Source organism: Papaver somniferum, chromosome 11, assembly GCF_003573695.1.
Source record: "Papaver somniferum cultivar HN1 chromosome 11, ASM357369v1, whole genome shotgun sequence".
Taxonomy (NCBI): Eukaryota; Viridiplantae; Streptophyta; class Magnoliopsida; order Ranunculales; family Papaveraceae; genus Papaver; species Papaver somniferum.
The window spans coordinates 63078503-63089577 of NC_039368.1; the positions used below are offsets into that span (position 1 = coordinate 63078503).

General features: G+C 40.3%; 1 long non-coding RNA gene across 1 annotated transcript; it reads left to right on the forward strand.

Moving 5' to 3' along the window:
- The first annotated feature begins 1633 nt into the window (after positions 1-1633).
- Positions 1634-3268, forward strand: LOC113323751. Its single transcript, XR_003347800.1, has 3 exons — positions 1634-2035; positions 2142-2197; positions 2922-3268. It is a non-coding gene; the product is annotated as an uncharacterized LOC113323751 (long non-coding RNA).
- The last annotated feature ends 7807 nt before the right edge of the window (positions 3269-11075 follow it).

Genomic DNA, 11075 nt, shown 5'->3' on the forward strand with positions numbered 1-11075 from the left:
TACAATTGTACTCGTACGATAGAAGATGCAAGACCAGATCACACACCTACGATAAAAGTAGTATCGGTCTGGCTTTACAATCCCAATGAAGTCTTTAAGTCGTTAACCCGGTTTGAGAAAAGAAAACCAGAGGTTAAAGGAGAATCGACTCTAGCTTACAACTAGTATCACATGTAAGGTGTGGGGATTAGGTTTCCCAGTTGCTAGAGTTCTCCCTTATATAGTCTTTCAAATCAGGATTTGCAATCAATGTTAGCTTAGTAACAAAGCATTCAATATTCACCGTTAGATTAAAACCTGATTCGATTCAAGCTAATATTTATCAACCGTTAGATCGAAAACATAACTTGTTATACAAAAATGAAATGCACGTTTCTAGGCTCGTGTAACCGTAGCCAAACTTGTACATTAGTTGGTTCAACAATAGTTAACCAAATGGTTAGCCATATGATCACTTTCATATCAACCATATTTTTCTTCACCATAACTAGTTCAAATGACTCAAATGAACTAGTTAGAGAGTTGTTCAATTGCTTAGATCTTATGTAACTTCACAAGACACAATCGAAGCAAAAACGATTTGATTCACTCGAATCGGTTCATGAAATTTATAGCCACGGTTTGCAAAATCATTCCTTAATCAATATAAAGATGAGTTCAAGAACAATCGTTTTTAGATATAACCTACTCAAGTTCGCGGACTTAAGTTCTCGAAAAGAGTTTTCAAACTCCAGCAGATATTCTCGGGTCGAGAACTATCGTCAGTTCCCGGACTGGGTTCGCGGACTGAGTTTGCTGAGTGAGTTCTCAAACTCAGCAGATATTCTCGGGTCGAGAACTTCCGCCAATACGCGGACTGAGTTTGCAAGCTGTGCAAACTTCCGGTTCTCTTGATCATCAAAGTTCGCAAACTTTGGTTCAATGAATAAGACTTATACATATATTTGTTTCCACAACAATGCTTATAATCATCAATGTTTATATGATCTAAACTCTCATTTCAATCATTGAAACATTCTCAGAGAACGTTATATAGTTCTTATTCACAAACCATTTTTCTTCAGTGCAATTTTCAAAGTGACTGAAACATAACATGACTTTCGTCACTAGGTAAAGATGAACTTGGTTAAAGCGAAAGCTTACAAACACATATTTCGAGAAATATATAGGCGAGATAAACTCGGCTTGTAATATCAAATGTGTATAATCTAAGTCTATATAGCAAAACGACTTTTGTCTCAAGATAGGAGATAAATATGCTTTTGAGTGATAGATAAGTTCAAGTCTCCACATACCTTTTAGTCGATGAAGATCCACCAGTTCCTTGAGTAGTCCTTCATCTTGTATGATGATTTCCATGGAGTTCTTGAGCTCAACTACACTTTCTATTCAAGTCCGAGACCTTAGCTATAGTAGACTAGAAATCAAGACTTATAGTTTTGATCAATAACATTGACAAACATGCTTGAGATAGCAACACATGCGAGTTCGACCGAGCAATGCTCTAACACACTTTTTCTTTTGTTGGATGGTGTTTCCCGTCTTTCCAAGGGTACATTACATTATGTTGGATCCTATTAGGGTTTTTACATGTTACCTGTAGCTGTAGGTTAGTATTTTGAAACAGATTTATGAGATTTGTTAGTACTCCAAGTCCTAGAGAGGTTTGTTACCATAGAAACAGAGATATCCCAAATTGAAGTATCTATTCAGAGCAATGAGTCTTCAAACACAAATGAAGGAAATCATTGGGATCGCTACGAATTCTCCCTTTTCTTCTTCTTTTTTTTCTTTTTTATATTTCTTTACTTATTTGAAGTTAAAAGATCCTTCAATCATATCTCAATTCTATCCACTTCTTTATACAAATATATATATATATATATATATATATATATATTTTGTAATTGGTAGATCCAAATCCCTATTCCACTCATATAGAACATAGGGTTAACTTATAATTGTTCGTCTTGGATTCAACAGGGACTGTGCCGGTGGTTGACGTCAATGCTAAGAAAGAAAATTCCCTTATAAGGTATGAACTATCTTACAAACCTGTGCGTATGATATGCTTATTAAATGAAAATGCTGAAATTTCTTATCAGAACTTTCATGTTTGCTTTGTGGTGGTTGATTATTAGCCAAAAGAAGCACCTAATGAGTCCGCTGATGAATTTGCAGAAGGAGAAAACTCTAAGTAAGTTGCTATCTTGACTGTGACTTCACTTCAAAGAACCTATTGTATTGTAGGGGAGTCTGGAGAAGACACAACAACATTAATTACAATTTTCTTATTTTAATTCTGGTATTAGTCTAGGTTATTAATTTTGATGGTCTCTGCTTCGATTTCTCTGTCAACGGAATTATTTAAACCGAAATTTTGATCCATGCTTTTTCTTTTTTACCTTGGAAGAAATAGTTCGAATGATATGATAGGGTTAAACCTTGAGGTAGAAGATCACAATGAACCGACTGTTTTCTTTCTTTTGGTGAAACTTCAGAATAAATCATCCGAAAGAGAGTTAGAGAGCTTATGGAGAAATCTAATAGCAGAGGTATGAAAATTGACAAATTATCCAATCGATTGATTGCTAAAGATTGGTTTGTATATTATTCACCGTAATATTCTACATGACACATGAAATCGAATCCCATCATGTACCTGAAAAATATACATCATCCACATCGAAATTAATGCCAAAAAGGAAAAACCTACGATTACAATACGTTCGTAGTAATTAGAATTTATCACGTGGATATGAACCTGGAAAACTAATATATGCTGAAACAATTAGCACATGTAATAATTGATCATTATATTTTCATTCTTAGCAGTTTTTATGACTTCTCAGACCATGTCTTTTTTTCAGTATGCAAAAAGATTTATCTTTGCACTTCTTAGTAATATTTTTCATATACAGGAAAAAAGGAAAAAAAATCGATGTCGAAGAAAAAGAATACAATGAGAAGGAAAAGAGCACGATCCAGAAGGAGGGACAATCAGGTGAAACACCTACCCGATGCAGAGAAATTAGCTTTGTTTTACAGGTATCAGAAGTTTCTCCTACTGGATGTACCTGTGATGAAGCGTGGGTAACCGTCAGGAACATACTATGAGAAGCCTGGATGTTATTTACTGTACCCAATTAGGTGGTTCAATTATGTTCAATTAATATGCATTCCCAAATTGCAATCTGTTTTTACTGTGCCCAATCAACTGGTTCAATTATGTTCAAATAGTAATTTAGTATGCACTTCCAAATTGTAATCTGTTTCATAAGAAATTCCCTTATTGTTGTGTTACAAGCCAGCATCCATCTAATTAGGTATGTGTTGATTTTCACTTGATCAGAATAGTTTTTGGATATGTTGTATTAGGATAGTTTCAATGCTATACAAATATTTGGAATTAAACCATACACTATTTGCTTAATGGTTTGTTGGCCAAAATTTGTATGGGATGTCGTAGGCTCAACAAATTAATAAATATATTTCCCACTAATTAACTGGTAATATAGCGGTAGTAAGAGATCGTTCCCACGGAGAGCTGTGTAATTGATAGGTTATTTGATCAGCAAGACAACGTAAATAACAAAGGGGGATTTGGTTTTAAGAGTAATAAAAAGATAATAATAAAAGAAAGATGACCAAGGAATCCTTCGGCGTTACCAAGCGTTAACAGGATTAGAATACTTATCTATTTTCCGTTAGAACCATTCATCACCAACCGTAGAATAGCAGGTACGCTTTGCTATCCCCAAAACACCTTGTATCACCGATAACAAGTACGCTTAGTCACCGTATTCTATCCAACTGAGCCGCCTTGAGGTACGCTTACAAGGTGTAACTCGATCGAACGCTTTAGAGTTTGTGAATTTAGTTTTGATCCCAGCAGTTAAACTCAGTATGCTCGGTTCACTTACTGGTGTTGTTTTCACACACGATTGCTTTTACAAAAAAACCTTTGCAAGGTCTCATGTTTTCTACTTGTGTAGGAGATGCACGACAATTACGGATTGCTCAACTCGCCACTAGCAATAGAATGATTAATAGACTAATCTAGCGTGCACTCCAAACCAATCTAAGAATCAATCATAAACCCTAGATATAATGAAAAAAACGATGATGATTAAAACCTCAAATAGATTTGTATTATTAATAAAGCTTCACTCTTGGAACATTGAATTCATCCTTAATCAACAAAGGATTTAGCTACTCATATTACAAAGAAGAAGAATAATGGCGGTTTCACCCTAATGGGGTAAACCCTAGGTTTTGATGTAGAACTTGTGATATGAGATTTTATAGATTACAATTTTACATAACCTAATACCTTTTTTATAGGTTTACATTACTTGGCTTCCAAGTATTTAGTTCGGTTCAAGTACCCGACCCGAAACACGAACTAGCGACCCCAAACATGCCCTTAGGCGTTCCAAGGTATGCATACACATTTTCCACTTGCTAAGTACGCGAACCCAGTCCGGGAACTTCAAATTCCAGCAGATATTTTCGGAATTAGAGTATGAAACTCGTCCGTGAGCTTTATTGTCTTCGGTATTCAATAAAAGCTTGTTTTGGCCACAACTTCTTCATTCGAACTCGGAATGGCCTAATTATTTTTGCATTCTTTTTATATTTCAATTCTCTTCAAGATGGTGATGAGAAATCCTTAATTTGAATGAGTTAAGATCAGTCTTTGTCCCGTCTCTTGATTTTGAGCATTTTGCTCCTTTTCGTCGCACTTCTTCCACTTCTCTTGGAATTGGGCACTTGGATACTTGGAATACTTCTCTTCCTAGATATTTTCAGCACTTTGTAGCTCCTTTTTGGATGATTCAACTAATAGAGGCACATGAGATAAAACCAAAGTAATAATACGAAAATATGCAAGAATAATAGCTAAAGCAAGTATGAAATGGACACTAAAATCATATGAATTATGCACTTATGTTTGTGGGTGAAAAAGGTTTCCGCTGATTTTGGTAATTTTAGGTGTGTGGATGAGAAACGAAACTAAACCCTAAAAAATGCACTGCACGGGAGTACTTTTTGATTCGAGAGATCCATCTGTACAATCCTGGCCTAAACCAAGAAATGGTCGTTCCAGGCTTGCTTCAGTCACAAAGTTAAGGGGAAGGGTTGGCCTTAGGGAGGGAAGCGAAGAGAGTGTTGAGATAAGAATCATTGATTCTGAAGGTGTGGTTGTTTATGACTTGTATCTGAAAGTAGAACTGGCTGGCAGATGGAAAGCTACCAGGTGATTTCTGGATTCTAAGTTGTTGCCGACCAAAAACTTGTTGTTTGGTGGAAATAGGTGAAGCCTATTTATACAAGTCATATTGAAACGTATCTTGGTCTCGTAGGAAGTGGGAACGATTGGGTGATGGAAGAGTGGAGTAACGTATAACCATCAGAAACCCATACTTCCATGATGAAGGAAGTGGATCCGTTTACATCCGTTACTTCTTGCCGCCACTAATTGTCTCGCTTCATGACACTTTCTTATAACGGGCGTATTGCACGCCTCACGCTGTAAACCGCCAGACCAATACCCTGATGAGTATCCCCCATTTTGTGTCATGTTTGATGTCTCGAGTGTTTTCGTGGAAAACGTGTAGCAGGTTGCTATGTGCGGCAAGTCAAAGTCAAGAGTCCTGTCGCAGGAAAATAACATGTGATGCTATTAGGCACGTCTTGGTTGGTCTCCTAAAACTTTCCACAAGTCCGTCAGCTCGGTGGAGAAACATAAGACATGTTATTGCGGCATAGTGGCACATTGGCATGTTACTGCGGAAGAGTGGCATGTTGGCATGCCGATTAATATGTTGTTATGGCAGGGCGCTTTTGGCTTTCCAGTTAGTATGGTGGCGCGGCAGGGTGCGTTTGTCCTTTAATGTATGGTGGCGAGTTTAGAGCGACTTGATTGGTCAAGAAAAGGGGTCGACCAAACATAAGGCGCGACCACACCTCTAGTGCTAGTGGCATATTTTAAAGTGACCTGATTGGTCGGTAGGAAGGAGATGGGACGGCCAAGCATGTGCGTGGCTATACTTCTGGTATGAGTGTGGAGGATTTAGATCAACCTGATTGGTCGAGGGAGATGGGGCCGGTTTAGGATGGGGCGTAGCCAATGGCGCTGGTTGGCCTAAGGCATGGCCACACCTCCCTTTGCTGCTGCTCCTATCCTACGACTCCTTGTTTTATGATTCTGGGAAAGATTTTGCACCTGCTAATTCACGGAAGATTAATTACCTAGTTTGCATAGGCTTAATTTCGACAAGCAAGGTCTGATATACTGCGCAAGGCGCAAAAACCCTAACTTTTGCAAATTAGTCAGGTTAATTGATTGAATTCTATATGTTGACACATAGTTCTTTTAAGTTCATTGCCAGAGAGAAGCATGCTTTTTGATTAAATACCTTATGCAAAGACCTTATCCCTGATACTTGGAAATTCGTGCTACTCTGCTGCGAGTAAACACAAATTGTCATGCCATATCAATATTAAGGGTTCAGCCGAGGAACATAACCCATAAAGCATTCAAAGAAACTTATATTAATTGAATGTAGGCAAGGTGCCAAAATTTACAGAATGCCTGGGATTGTTGCTACATGCACAATTCTGGGTGAATTTCATAAGAAAATATTGAGTTGCTCAATAAATGTTTCAGTGAAGAGGTTGACACTCATGGCTCCGTTTCTTTAGAGAGTGACGTCACATCAGATGCAAGATTTTACAATTTTAACCCTAAGCTAAAAACCACCATCAACATTAAGTCCCCTTCTTAGCTCGTAAACAGTGGCATTGCTGCGGGGTAAGCATGATATGGTGACAGACAAGGATAAAATCGAAACCGCAAGTCATGAAGAGATTTTCAGGAAGATTTGGGTAACCTTTGTCGAGAGGCATGAAGAATCTGTGACCCTTGCATGGGGGCTTTGTATAAATTCTGCTTGGCCGTGGGGTGTTGGCATCAGCGCTAGAACTTTGGCTACTGATCGGCAGAGATCGCAGTGCAACTTGGTCCGCAGAAAGGGCGCTGGCTAAGTAGGAAGATGGCGCTGCTTTGAACGGCGGAGATGGTGCTCCAATCTTGGTCGTGCGGAGATGGCGCTGCGGAATGGCGCCGCTTGCTCGATATGGTGGATAGCGCGGCTAGATTGGCTACGTCCGTGGAATGGTGGATATGACACTTTGAACTTTGGCTACCAAACAGTGAAGATGGAGTCGGCGTTTTTCGCAGAATTCGCAGAGATAGTGCGTCTTTGATCACGGATTGCTGGATTCACGACATTGCTTGCTAGGCTGTGGAGCCGGCGGAGATTGCGCTGCTTTGAGCGGTGAAGAAGGCGCTTCTTTGGCTAGGTCACGGAATGGCAGGGAGAGCGCCTGGCTGGCATTGCGGGTCCGATTTCCTTCTTCTGTGCATGACCCGAAAGAAGAAACCTTCTTCTACTCGAACTTCAAAATACAATGTATATAAAAGGCGTTGTCCACCATTTATTTTCGTATCATTGGCTTTATCTCTGTAGCGGCAAGCCTCTTTCCATCAGCAGTCCAGGTGAGCCAATTATTCTTTCTTTTATATAGATAGTCATAGAATTGCACCCATCCTCTTCACAGTTATCGTATCGTGTCTTTTCTCATAGTTCTCCATTTTGTGATCTTCATCATGTAGATTGCCGATGCAGACATAATGTTTTTTTTTTGTAGTGCACAATGGGATCTTCCGGTGATGATCATACCTCTGACTCTTCGGAGAATTTTTTTGAAGTCGTCGAACCCAGGTTTTCTTCACATGAGAAGATATTAAACCAAATCAACCCTTTTTTCCATGTAGCCGGCCGGATTATACAAGGCATGTCTCTCACCCATCTACGCATCGTGCGGGCGCGTGCCCAGGCTTTCATGGCTTTGATTGACATGGAGGAGAAGTGGAGACATGATGAAGCATCCCATCAAGTCGGAAATATCAACGGGATGAAGCTTCTCCACAACCCAGTGCCAGGGCTGAACGACTCGCCTCTAGATTGAAACGGTGAAGGACTGAGTCCAAGAAACTTCTAGTCGTGATCCAGTTATATTACCATGTACATAATGGTATCGTAATCCTCGATTCTGAGGTGGACGAACCAGAGTATTCTCAAGAGGCCGTGGTTTGCGAAACTGAAGCAGCTTGAAGTGGATGTCGAAACTGCTGTTGAGGATATCGAAGCGACCTCTAAGGATGTTGTCGAGGCAGATGGTGAGGCGTTGGAAGCATATGTTGGAGTCGTTGGAAAAGCTGTGGGTACATATGCTGGAACTGCTGCCGAGACGGATTCCGGATGGGATGTTGAAGCTGCTGCTGAAACGACTTCTGGATGGAATGTTGAAGCTGAAACGAATTATGGATGGGATGTTGAAGCTGTTGCTGAGATAGCTTCTGGATGGAATGCTTGCCGTCGAAGAAGGTACTGAGTCAAGTGCATGAAAAATCTCTGATGGAGGCGTCAGTGACCAAGGTGTTTTGTCATTGACGACTGGTTTTCCCATTTTGCGATTTTCTTCCGTAGAGAAAAACAATCTTTTCGTAGCTTGTAGATGTTTTTTTTTTCTTTGATACTTCAGCTTTTTTGTTTTTTTTTTGTTTTGTGCGACTGAAGCCATGTCTCACCGAGTAACATTCCTTTGTTTATGCTGCTTTGATAACTTCATATCTTTGATTGAATGAATAAAAACTCCCGGAAGAACCCTAAAACCCCTTTTGCGAAGAACCAGTTTTTCATCCCCATAACAATCCAGCGGAAAGAGAGCCAGAATACAATAATGCTAATAGGCGTGTTATCTTATTCTCGTTTAGATACTTTCATAGAAACACCTCGCATGTCGTTGGAAACAGTAACTCAAAACGTGGGAAAATAGTAGCAACAATTAAGGATTTGACCAACATTTTATTGGATTTTCCCTTGAAAATTATCCAGGGATTCTGTGGCATGCCGCCTGAGTGCGTAAAAGTGTGAGCTTCCACAAGATGGATAACACGCCATGAGAGAAATAGAGAAAAACCGTCAGGTAAAAGCCGTGGCTAGAGATTCTTGAAGGAAAGTGTCTGCGACGCTGCTTGATGATCTTCTTTCTTGCATTATTCTTTTCTTCAGTATTCTTTGAATAAGATGTTTTTGTGGGGGTTTGATTTCTCTGGTTTTAAATCGACGGGTAATGAATCTGTGAGAGCTTGGGTTCACTTGGTATTTTTCCTTTAAGATGGTTCAGGAAAACTTTTTTAAGGAAAGATGTTCTTTAATTGAAATTGAAAACTCTAATCATGAATGCAAGAAGTGCAATCATTTTTAGAGAAGTTACAAACATTGCATGAAAGGGGAAATTTCTTAAGGAAATACTCAAAGGAGAACGCTGGAGGAGAAGATAACACATCGTTTTAGGTATTGAAGGGCTTGAGCCATCGCGAGTGAATCGTCACACCTTCCAATTTTCCAGTGTTGATGAGCTTGCAGTAACCACCCAAGATAACATCTGCCACCAGATATGGCTCGTCTTCCTTTTCTTTAGACGAATCAGGTTGAGGGTTATCTTCACAGTTACATCTCCAACTTGAAACGAGGTCGTCTTGACTACCATATCTCCAATTTGAAATGGGTTTGGGCGTTGTGCAACCAATTGATTTTTGAGATCGTCATCTTTGACTGCGGCAGCTTCCAACTTTTTGACAAAGCACTTGAAAGGTCCAACGTCCCATTCATATCTCTTAATGACGCAAGGGTTGATAACTGGACCGAGTCCCAATGCCTGGCTGAGAGGAGAAGTGGTTGGGTGCAGAAAAGATTGTTTATCCAGACTTACTTATGTTCGGAATCTGTGGATGAACGCCGACGGTCTTTCTCCAGATAATTGAGTTATATTGGTAAGTTGTTGATACGGCAACATGTAATATTCAAAGTTGGACGGTTTGTTGGATATTATTTCGGGTATCGACCCCGACAGAGGGGATACTCCCAATTTTGCTTTGTTTCCCTGTACCCATGGGCGCCCCAGAATCATGTCGTAATTTCAGAGTTCTTTGACAATGTGGAATTTGCCACGTGTTCGAGTGTTTCCCACCTTAATTTCGAGGTTGATGTAGCCATATGCGTCTGTTGCTTCTCCTTTCAAGTTTTTGACCACGATTGGGGAACGGGTAACCTCCTGTTTCGAAATTCCCGCAACTCTCAGATATTTGATGGTAAAGATATTGAAGTAAGAGGCCGCGTCGATCAATGTGTTGTCAAGCTCGGCGTCCCTCAGATAAACAGTGGTCAGCAGTCCCCAGTTGTATTTTCCAGCACCACTTCCCGAGAGAGTTTGGGGTTCTGGCGTGGTTTATTCAATAGGAAAAAGTCTCTTTCCCGGCCCGACTCGATTAAGGGATATAAATATATCTTGACGCTGCGTCTTGGAGAAACAGAGAATCTCGCATACATGCTCTATGATGGATTGCACGGTTTTGTGAACAGAGTCCCCAGAGAGCATGCAACTCCTGACTGGAAGAGGATCTCTGTGAACTCCCTCATTTCCCAGTAGAATGCCTCCACCTTTTCTTTGAAATACTCTTTAACCTATTGCAGTCACTGGTCGGGTGATGGACAAATCTGTGGTAGCGGCAATACTTAGGATTTGCCATTTCCTCTTCAGTTGGTGGGCGCCTGATAGGAGGCAGCTTGATGGAATCATCTTGGATCCATGCTTCCAAGAGTTCAATTACCTCTTCGATTGGGAACAGGAAATCTAAGGCATTTTCTCCGGGTTCTTGATGCTGCGCAAGAGCCTTAGCTACGGTCTTTCGCGGTAGAGCCGCTTGATGTGCTGGCATTGGGCGCTTGGATTGTTGTTCTACCGCTGGAGCCTTCATTTTTCCTGTTTCACTTACCACGCTCACATAGGGGCCAGTGTTATATTGCTTGTTGATGAGACGTTTGTTTCCTCGAGTTTCGCATGCGTCTTCAACCTTGGCTGGCCTGGTTCTTTCCAATAATGCTGGCACTGTTGTGGCCGACCGTTTAGCAGCCTCATAAAGTTCAGAGAACGTCTGGAAT